This window comes from Bombyx mori, chromosome 19 (assembly GCF_030269925.1).
Source record: "Bombyx mori chromosome 19, ASM3026992v2".
In the NCBI taxonomy this organism is placed as follows: domain Eukaryota; kingdom Metazoa; phylum Arthropoda; class Insecta; order Lepidoptera; family Bombycidae; genus Bombyx; species Bombyx mori.
In genome coordinates, this window is record NC_085125.1 from 6,619,817 (window position 1) to 6,630,603 (window position 10,787).

The following is a 10,787-nucleotide window of genomic DNA, read 5'->3' on the forward strand; positions in this document are numbered from 1 at the left end:
ACTACGAAGCGTTATTATAACATGTTTTTAACATTACGACTTAATTATAATCGAATAATAACTCATAGTGCTGTTCTAATTTTTATCGTCAAAATCTTGGAGGTCTACGAATAGATTATCGATAGTCGAATAGTTAAAATACATAATCTAAAACAAAGTCAACTCTTTGTTATCTCTGCATATCAGACCACTTCGTTTTTACACATACATATATTTTTATTACGAAAATCGAACCAGCAACAAATGGTATTATAATAAACTTCGAATTTGCAATTCAATTGACTACCATACCTGTAGTATTGGTCAGGTGCCAATCACATGTCGCTTCGCTGCGACACGTAGACCGCACGCAACAAGAAAAAAGTGTTATGAGACTGTAGAATGATAATCATGTTTCTTACGTTCTTATGTGTTTACCGTTATTACACTACGTTGAGACGTGTGAATACAATAAGGCAATTAAATATTAAATTTCGTTGAATTAGTTTTTTTTGTAGCGCGAGCAACATCTTAGTTCACTGGCTTCTCAGAGCCACGACACCAAAACGCAAATAGGCCAAATAACGACTCTAGTTTTACTAGTTTTGCTTTAAACTTTTGCAGATATCTATGTACATTAGTATTAGCGTGTTCTTATGACGATTTTCATTTTATGAGCTCTTGATTTTGCAAACGCCATGATTCCGGGTAAACTGAATACTTCGGATAAGAAGTTAGGAGCAGACAAAAGTTTTTGATTTTTTACGAATTCGATTGCCTTCGGTCAAGTAGGCGCGAATACGAGGATATAGGACAAATCTTCAAAGTTAGTTTAAATGTGTTTTTTAATTAATATAATCCTCTTAAAGAAACAGCAGCCAAACTATCTTAATAAAATCGATCAAACAATGTAGGTATTAGGTAGCACTTTAGTTGTAGTAGTAGTACATAGTCGTATTGCAATCTGTTAGTCCACATACGTAGGTGGAAGTTATGATGGCTTAAGAAAAAAATTAAAATGTAAGTCTCTTCTTCAACCCGTGTCCACCCAAATGCTGAAGCCGGTCGCAGACCCAAAATTAGGCAATGCCAAAGCTAAACTAGGCAAGCTAAGCTAGAAATAAATGGCGTGCACATCAAGAGCTAAGCCAAAGGTCAGTCATTGTTAAGAAGATGAATTAGATGGTTTTTGTTGAGACGAACAATTTCTTCCAATGATGAATACGTTACACATAGAAAAAGAAAATTAATACAGACTTATTATTATTTAAGAAAAGGACATTCCAGATTTTGGATATGTCAACCCATTCAATGTCGGCACACAAGTGGAGAGTTTAGAACTTTATTTTACGAGTTAGATGATGAACATTTTCAGATATATTATACGAGATCTTCACTCCAGTGCTTTTATCCACCACCTATTGTCAGTGAGACGGCATATGTGGCCGGCCCACTTCTAACCCAATACAAATGTAAGTATTAATCACATAATTCATATATGTAATATGAAACATGTTAAGAAACATGTTAGTAAAAGGCTTTAGTAAATAAAGATAAAGATTCAGTTAACAGGAAAAAATAAAAAGTGCTTATTAGTATTTATTAATAGTAGTAGTGGTTATATAAATACTTTTTTTTTTTTTTTTTATTGCTTAGATGGATGGACGAGCTCACAGCCCACCTGATGTTAAGTGGTTACTGGAGCCCTTAGACATCTACAACGTAAATGCGCCACCCACCTCGAGATATAAGTTCTAAGGTCTCAGTATAGTTACGACGGCTACCCCACCCTTCGAACCGAAACGCATGATTGCTTCACGACGGAAATAGGCGGGGTGGTGGTACCTACCCGTGCGGACTCCCAAGAGGTCCTACTACCAGTGAGCGAAATAGTAATTATTTTATTTATAATAAAGGAACTTGTGACTTTCTATTCGAATTAAAGTAACAAATATAAATAAATAAAAGAGCGCCGTTATTTTCCCTACAAACTAGATTTCTTTTATGGCACAGAAAAAAGTATTCATATCTTATAGGTTATTCTGTTTCTAGATTAGTATCTATTTTCGGCCACTAGTTTACACGTGTGACTTCGTTTTCGCCTTCAAAAACAAGTTCAACTGCCTGTTTGCACACACAACGGTAATCTTAGTAATACCGAAACAGAGAGAGTAAACATCAACAATTTATTTGTAACGCGCCTGTCAATACAGCATGCCAATGTAACGGCACGCATGCTCTAGGTAAAGTGCATTTCCTGACGAGTCTCACATAAATGAATACTATGTTTTACAAAACGTACGCACGTGAATTTCATTATAGAAGCTGAAAAATTTACACTTATATCGAAGACTTAATAAAAATACCTAAATGTGAAAAATTCAAACTAAAATTCAATTGACACTATATTATCTATGAAAGTTTGAAAAACTATTCAAATCGAGTTTACCTTTCGATGAAGTGTTTGTGATTATTTGAACGACGCACAATGTCCAGCATTAAGACAGAATACAAAGCTCTGGAGTTCGATAGAATCTTTCATACGCATTGGTAAGTGATTGTGAATATTAATTAGTAGTAGTAATATGTAATAAAATCAAAAAGAATGTCGCGTATGATAAATATAATGCGTCAAATAAAAAAGAATGCTAATGCGAACATGTTAATGTTTTTCTTTGTTTTTTAGATAGATAAATATATTTATGGTATATTTTGAAGGTAGCTGTCAGGCCGGTAGTAAATGCTGCCATTAACATGTCATATGTTCTGTCAAATAGACAGCGTTTGACAATAGTGGTCACTGTAATTATTCTTCATTGGTTATATAGTAAACGCTTATTCAAACACAGCTTCACCCACGTGAACTACACCTAATATCGCGTAGGTGGACACCAGTTCTTAGCAGTGTGATGAAACAGGCTGTTTTTTTTTGCCTAGGGCTCAAACTATTTCCTGCTGAATTTAGTCAAAGCTAATTCTTTGGCTTGGGCCTGAAAACGAAACAAATAGACAAGGTTCCTTTCGTAAAATATTACTGTGGATAAGTTGATGAGACAGTAAGACGATTATAATATCGTCGGTCACGTATTGCTCGAGAGTGGTTGGTATGTACCTACGCTTTACATCTGGAATGATTCAGGTCGCTTCACGAGTTTGGGAGACTTCCTAGAGAAGCTGAAATCTTGCTCGTAAAAACCCGCGAAAAGCGTAATCAAATGATTTCGTTACATACAAATATACATATATACATATTGAGCTGACAAAAGAGTGTCAAAAATTGTTTCAAGTAGGTATATTATATACTAGCGACCCGCCCTCGCTTCGCTTCGAAAACTGTAATTTATTATTGATTTCTCCAATATTTAATGGATGTTATTATACATATAAAACTTCCTCTTCAATATCACTCTATCTATTAAAGAAAACCGCATCAAAATCCGTTGCGTAGTTTTAAAGATTTAAGCATACATAGAGATATAGGGACAGAGAAAGCGACTTTGTTTTATACTATGTATTGATTGTTTCAAATGACAATAACTACATTTCAATTATATATTTTTTTCTTTATTCTTATTTATTTAAAAAAATAGGTAAATAATAGGATGCTTGCAGGAACTTAAGAGATAAATTATAAATTAACAACATTAAAAATACACATTTTAGAAATAAACGTAAATATGTTCATGAAGGAGAGATAGACAAGATATTTAAATTATATACCTATCTGTCACATACTTTTGGCTTATCTAATTTGAATTATAGTGTATAACTTTCACTGCATCTTACAAATTTTATTATAAAGTAATATCATCGACGGACTTTACTTCATCCAGTCGGTCACGACACGAGAAAGCTCTCAAAAAGTCATGTGAAAAATGATTAAAATATTTAAATCGAACCGGTTTCGCGAAATTGAGAAAATGTTTGAAAGCAACAATTTCGTTAGTTGATTATGTGAATACTTTGAAGTGATCGAAACTGCAACATCAAATACGGCGTCATGTTTTAAGTATATAATTTTGTTTCATAAATTATTTATGTATTTATATATACGGGGAAATCAAAATTAATTCGTAAAAAACATCTAGTCTGAACTGGTCTAGACTGGTCTTTCGTGTGAGGAAGGTCACGAAATATTACATACCTACAAAAGCTGCTCCCGTAGCTTAGTGAAGCTAAGGTTTATGATCCTAGTCGCTGATTCTGGCTGGGTTTCCGACATCTCGTTCTGCTCCGTTGGTGGTAATTTGTTTTGTCGTAATTCCTCTAGCAATTAAACCGTCCATTCCACATTTACTAGCTAAGGTAGGGATACGAAATATCAGCCCGTGTGGTGTTAAAATGTTCTCAGAGCTTTAGATACTCCCGGTAACCGTACTCGTCGAACTCCACAAAGAGTTCGACGTGCAACCTAACCTATGAATCAGCACGCTGAGTTTCTCGCCGGATCTTCTCAGCGGGTCGCGATTCCGATCCAGTAGTAGATTCTTTCGCGAAGCAGCTGCTCTTGAGATGTTAGGTCTCCTTCGATGGCGCTCGGGCAGCTGTTAACAAATCCCACCCCTCTTGGCTGAGCCCTTGCTCGCCCACCTGTCCTGGTGAAACTGGAAAGGCCTTCGGGCCACCAGTAATCCTTCAATCATAAAAAAAGCTTTAGACACTACGACTTAAATTTTTACCGGTTTGAGTCGAAAAATTTGAATCTTATGGCCTAGGTACGACGGCTGTTTTAGCCTCGATCCCCGAATGTGTGATCACTCTGGGGAACATATCTGCCTTGTCGTATCACTCTTGTCAGAGCGGTCGTGGCTATCATTCAGTATCATTGCTGTCGGCAAATGTTAAGCGCCTCACGAGCAATCGGTGCTCGTGCATGGGCGTATACTATCATTTTTTGGACATATCTCCCGGCGAGCAAATGACTCCATACAGCGCATTGTCGTTCAAGGCAAAGTAGAAGGCACCAGACCGCGTGGAAGGTTGCCCATGCGATGGACCGACCAAGACAAGTCGGCAGTGAACTTTACAGTAGACTAATTTAAATTTTAACGAATCTAGCTGTAGGATTGAAATTATTTTAATAGACCTAGAAATATATATTTTTTGCGCATCGAATATGGTTATTGCCTATCATTTATGTACAAAGCAGTTATTGTCGCTTAGTCACGTTTGCCTTTCAAGCGTCGAATTATGATTCTGAATCTTAGCCTGTTCTGTTGATTCTGTTTATTTGTCTGTGCTTTAGTTTATAATAAAACTCATACTTCACTCGTTTTTAAATAATGTAAACCACGCTAAGAGCAATTAGGGAATCACGAATTACGTTAAATGTAAAGAAAATCCAGAGGCTTAGATTTCGTCATTTCGTGAATTTATGGCAAAGGCAACTCGGCAGACGACTCCCCACGTCGCTTGAGGTCGTTGACCTTGTGCTTCTGTGGTTTTTAATAATTGTGCCGTGTTATAATTGTCTTTTTGCGCACGTTCTCAAATTAATTTTTTTAGGAAGGAAGGATTACTGGTGACCCTTTTGCCTGTTAGTTTCTTCAGGCCGTATATAATAATAATATATCATGGGTGAATATATGTATAATAATAACATATACACATTAACCTCGACCGGGTATCCGTAAACGGATTCCCCAGCCTTAAAAAAGGTCAAACGGGCTCATCCCTCAATTTAAGTACATAGTTTTACATTATATTATTCTGTCTACGATATGGAGAAGTCGCGGATTTTTCAACTGTAATTATTATGAATCACGAATGTACTTTGAATTTTGAATTACGTAGAGCAATCCATTTATGTTCACCCTTATACTTTATTGTGGTACCTATGTAATACAATTAGGAAATTGTACGTATGGTTGATTAATTTGAATTTTACTGATTTGTTCTACGAATCTTCGAAGTGTACACAAGTTGTGTTCTACGAGTATGTCTATATGTAAGCACGAAATGAGACGAGTACAGCAATTACAATCACAAGCATATTTACAATATAATATAATAAATATTTTCGTCGGTTTTCGTGACTATTGTGAGTTATTTTCGTATGATTAAAACTACTTTTACGGCTTAATCTCATTTTTATTAGTGTCATAAAATTGTTTCGCTGATTCTTCTGTGTCTATAGTTTGTCCTACGTATGAGTATACACTAGTGTAGTGATGTAAAGTATTAGAAAAGTGTGAACCGTTTATTTTAACAACACAAACAACCCAAACAAACAAATGTTTGCTGCAAAACAGCAACAATGGTTTGGTTGACTTGAAACTCAAAATAGTTATTGTTGGATGCTTCGGGAATATTTTTACCATATTACTATCAAAGCATGATCAGTGTGCTTAATGCGAGTTTTTTAATGTTGTCGATAGCGTAAAAATTGGTTAGAACAGTTGGAACGGCGCCCCTAGCGGCAAAGGTAGGCAAAAAAAGGCAAAATAAAAGCGCCCTGTAACTTGAAAACTAAATTTTATACGTTAGCCCTTGCCCCATTGTACAGTGGTCGTGTTTAACTACTTTAAGATATATATTTTATCCTGACATAAAAAGTATTACATGATTTACTGACTCGATGGTGCAATACTTGGCACCCCTAACTGTTGCACCGAGAGTCGTGAGTTTTGTTTGCTCTTTGACTGGGTGTTTATTATCTATATATGTATAATATATTTAAACGTATTTAATCCTTTAGGCCACGACGACTTGAATGACGACGGCTTAATTTGAAGCCGGATAACCGTGTGTGATTTATATATACATAAATAACTAAGTATTAAGTAAGGTATATAGGTTGTGATTTATTTCTTAAAGTTTTTATTTCAAAAGAAAAACCCCAAAGTGAAAAGGTAGGTAAATAAAAAATATTAGAATGTATGTTCGTTTAATAAAATTATTCAAACTCAACTGTTGAGTTGATAAGTAATAAACAAAGCAAACTTCACCACAATTTAAAAAGAAAATAGCCTGTTTATTTGGTGTCATTGACATAAGTTGTTTTAGTCGAATGCACTATTTTCTTATTCAGATTGCCTGGGTGATTGATTTCCTTTCATTGGTTTGGCATCTTTCTCTATTTCGCAGAAAGCGAGACGTTCATAATTCCTTGACATTTCAATACTTTCCAGCACCAAAATTCAAGTCGATGAAAATGTAACAAAACAACTAGGTATCCAGATGCTGGGGTAGACTTGTAAATAATGAAATGTAAGTCTTTCGGCTCATTTCCGGAACTCTAAGCTGCCTATAGATAAAACTAAATAATAAGGCAATATTTCTATGGTTGTTAACATAGAGGGCTTGATAGGTGTATCCACGAAAGATCCTACAATATTAGTGTTGGAACCGACATTAGATAATTCATACCATCTGTCAACATAAAGCTGAATTATGACGCCCTAATCATCATAAACCTTTGAGTAAAATTTTGTTTCAGTGCACTTTAGGTTTGAGCTAACTAGGTCAGTCGGTTTCATCTTCCGTTACACCACAAAACACAAATAATAAACCACACGCGTAAACACTGCGAGGTCGCCACCGTCTAACGGTGAAATATGCAGATCGTTACAATCCGATGCAAAACCAGAGCCAAATTCGTGTCAGGTTTTGTAAAACAATGACATTAATTTGCGAATTCTAGTTTAAAATTTCGTCTTCAATTAAGTTCATATTTAACATAATCTCTTGTTTCTGCGGAATCTGATTTAGCAACTTAAATTTGTATGTATAATAGATTAATTTAAATATAATTTTGGTTATGTTGCACTTTTAAGACTCGATTTAGATAACGTTATGATGAAAAGTTCACTATTTATGTTCAATTTTGCAAAGTACTGTCATTTTCACATGTTCAGATCAAATTGATCATGAAATAAATTTCTCTTCGGATTCGAGAATGTTCTTTTACTTATGACGATTAACATATTTAATCTTAAAACAGGTTAGGAATTGTAGCACTATTTTCAAAGCAGTGACTTTGTTTGAGAAAAAAGTAGAATAAATAAATTGTTTTAGCCTACCATTGTGATTGCGACTTGGACACGGCAGAGCATACGCTCGTCGCCTGCCCCGCATGGGAGGGGTGGCGCCGTGTCCTCGTCGCAAAAGTAGGAAACGACTTGTCGTTGCCGAGTGTTGTGGCATCGATGCTCGGCGACGACGAGTCGTGGAAGGCGATGCTCGACTTCTGCGAGTGCACCATCTCGCAGAAGGAGGCGGCGGGGCGCGTGAGAGACGCACAATCCCGCCGCCGCCGAGCGGGGGCCAGGGAGGCGGATCTCGCCCAAGCCCTGGCCCTCTAAGTGTTTCGGGTCCCCCCTCACATGTCGGTCTGGGGACCGGCGAGGGGGGCCTAAGAAGACGACGTGCAAGCTGCTCTGCACGCGTTTTACGCAAGAGCATCCGGGTGATGGAAGGCCGGCTATCCTCGACCCACGCTGGTTCTGGTCCAGCGGGGTATTCCGTAGGATAGCTCACTCTAACCGGCGCCATCTTGGCGGGCTTCGGATAGCCTGCCGACCGAGAGGGCTGGTGGTCGTGGCGCCGACGACCGCCGGTCCGGCGTCCCGAGGGGGAGGGTGATGGGAGAGATGTGCTCCGCACTAAACGCTTCACTTTCCCCCCTTTGCCTCTTCATGAGTTCTGTCTCATGCGAGGTTTGGACGTTGGTTGTTGAGCGACAGGAGGTTTTAGTCAGTTCGACTCTGACATGCTCCGCCCTCTATCCCCAGTGGAGGGCGGAAGTCCGGCGATTTCCTCCTGACCAAAAAAAAAAAAAAAGCCTAAATTAGTTCTTTGGCTAACAGAAATTTACGACGTGTATAAAAATGGATAGTGCGTTTGGGATTAAAGGGTAGGACAACTGTTATTAGTGCGTGGTGAAAATCACATGGTGTAGGCTTTATGAAATCATGTAATACAAAGTAGACCTTAAACTACCTTGCCATTACAATCAAAATGCAATCAGAACTTGGAGCTCATCTCCAAAGGACATATTTATGAAGTGGTGTTTGTCAAAACCGGCAACCAAACATAATAAAATGTACCTACAGCAATGAAAAGATATACTGCAACAAAAGGATTTCGCGTCACGTTACTCTAGAGAAATACATTGTACACGCGGCCTTAGCGCATTTTAGATTCGTTTTAAAATAAGCACCGTGACCGCGGGTTTAGATGATGGGCATGTCCGAAAATTTCTTTTCATAGTCATTGTGACTGCAATTTATTTTGAATGAAGGTTTATATATTGGAAGCATGTAGTTTCACTCGAAGAACTGCTAAATCATAAGAGATTTGAATAGGCTTCTTAATTACAGTTCGTGTCAGTGAAGTCGAATAATATGTAGTTATGATGGTCATAAAAATGATCAGATAATTTTTGTAGAATTTTTCCGATTTATTTAAATGTACAAAAAAATTATTAAAATAGTGCTCAATTCTATGGATAAACTTGAACTTAAATTTTAAACTAAATTAATAAAGGGTAAAACTAAATTAATAATTGGCAGTTAAACCTAAGTAAATTTAAACTCGTTTTCGTTACATATTATTCAACAGCTTTTTAAGAATAAAGCATTAAATATTTAATAAGTTCGGTAAATCGAAATTATCTAAAACTTTTGTTCGTGCGATGTCAAATTCAAATTCAAATTCAAAATCATTTATTTCAACTTGGATGTCATCAAAAACACACTTGTTGAATGTCAAAATGTAAAAGAAAATGTTAACTCTACCACCGGTTCCAAAAAAAGCCACAGTCCTGAGAAGAACCGGCGAAACAAACTCGGCGGGCTTTTTTTTTTTTTTTTGTTTTGTATTTTCTCAACTATTTTCTTTTTTTTTTTATTTAAACAAGAAAACATATTTACAGTATACGAAAAAACAAGTCAAAAAAATACAATTCACACTTCTAAATGTCGATGTTAAATCGAGTTTTAAAATTAAGTGTTAATGACAACTAACAAGTTGTCAACTCAATCGGGGATTCATATTGTGAGTATATCCATCTTTATATGGATTAACATATATTACCTACAAATTCTAATTATGTTAATTTATTTTAAAGTAAGACTTTTTTTCGGCTTATCTAAATTAATTTATTTAAAACTGGCTGACCCGGCAGACTTCGTAGTGCCTCAATCGATAAATAAAATACATAAAATTTTGTATAAAATAAACTTAAAACAAACAAAAGGAATCCGTTCGACGGGGGACACATCAAAGGAAAAACAAAATTGTTATTTTTATTTAATTCCTAGCATTTTCATATTTATCTACCTTTTAAACCTTGTCTGGACTTCCACAAATAATTCAAGACCAAAATTAGCCAAATCGCTCCAGCCGTTCTCGAGTTTTAGCGAGACTAACGAACAGCAATTCATTTTTATATATATAGGTATAGAAGAAGAAGATATAAGATAGCGGATCAGAAGGATGTTAAACTACAGAGGTAGTTGTAAATTTTTAACAAAAAATAATTAATTCGCACTGGCTCTTGTGTTCAAGGACACTTTATTTTATTTCCGGCCGTAAATTAAATTGTGAATTAGTTAAAGCTTACAATACTTAGGTACTGAATATTAATGTGAATTCCATTGCAATGTCATGCTTCACCTAGCTTATTAAGCAGTTTGGATGACACGCTAATATAATTTAATTGATGTGCTATAAAAAAATGATTGATTAACATTATATGTTGTACTGGTGGTAGGACCTCTTGTGAGACCGCGCGGGTAGGTACAACCTCCCTGCCTATTTCTGCCGTGAATATGTAATGCGTTTCGGTTTGAAGGATGGGGCAGCCG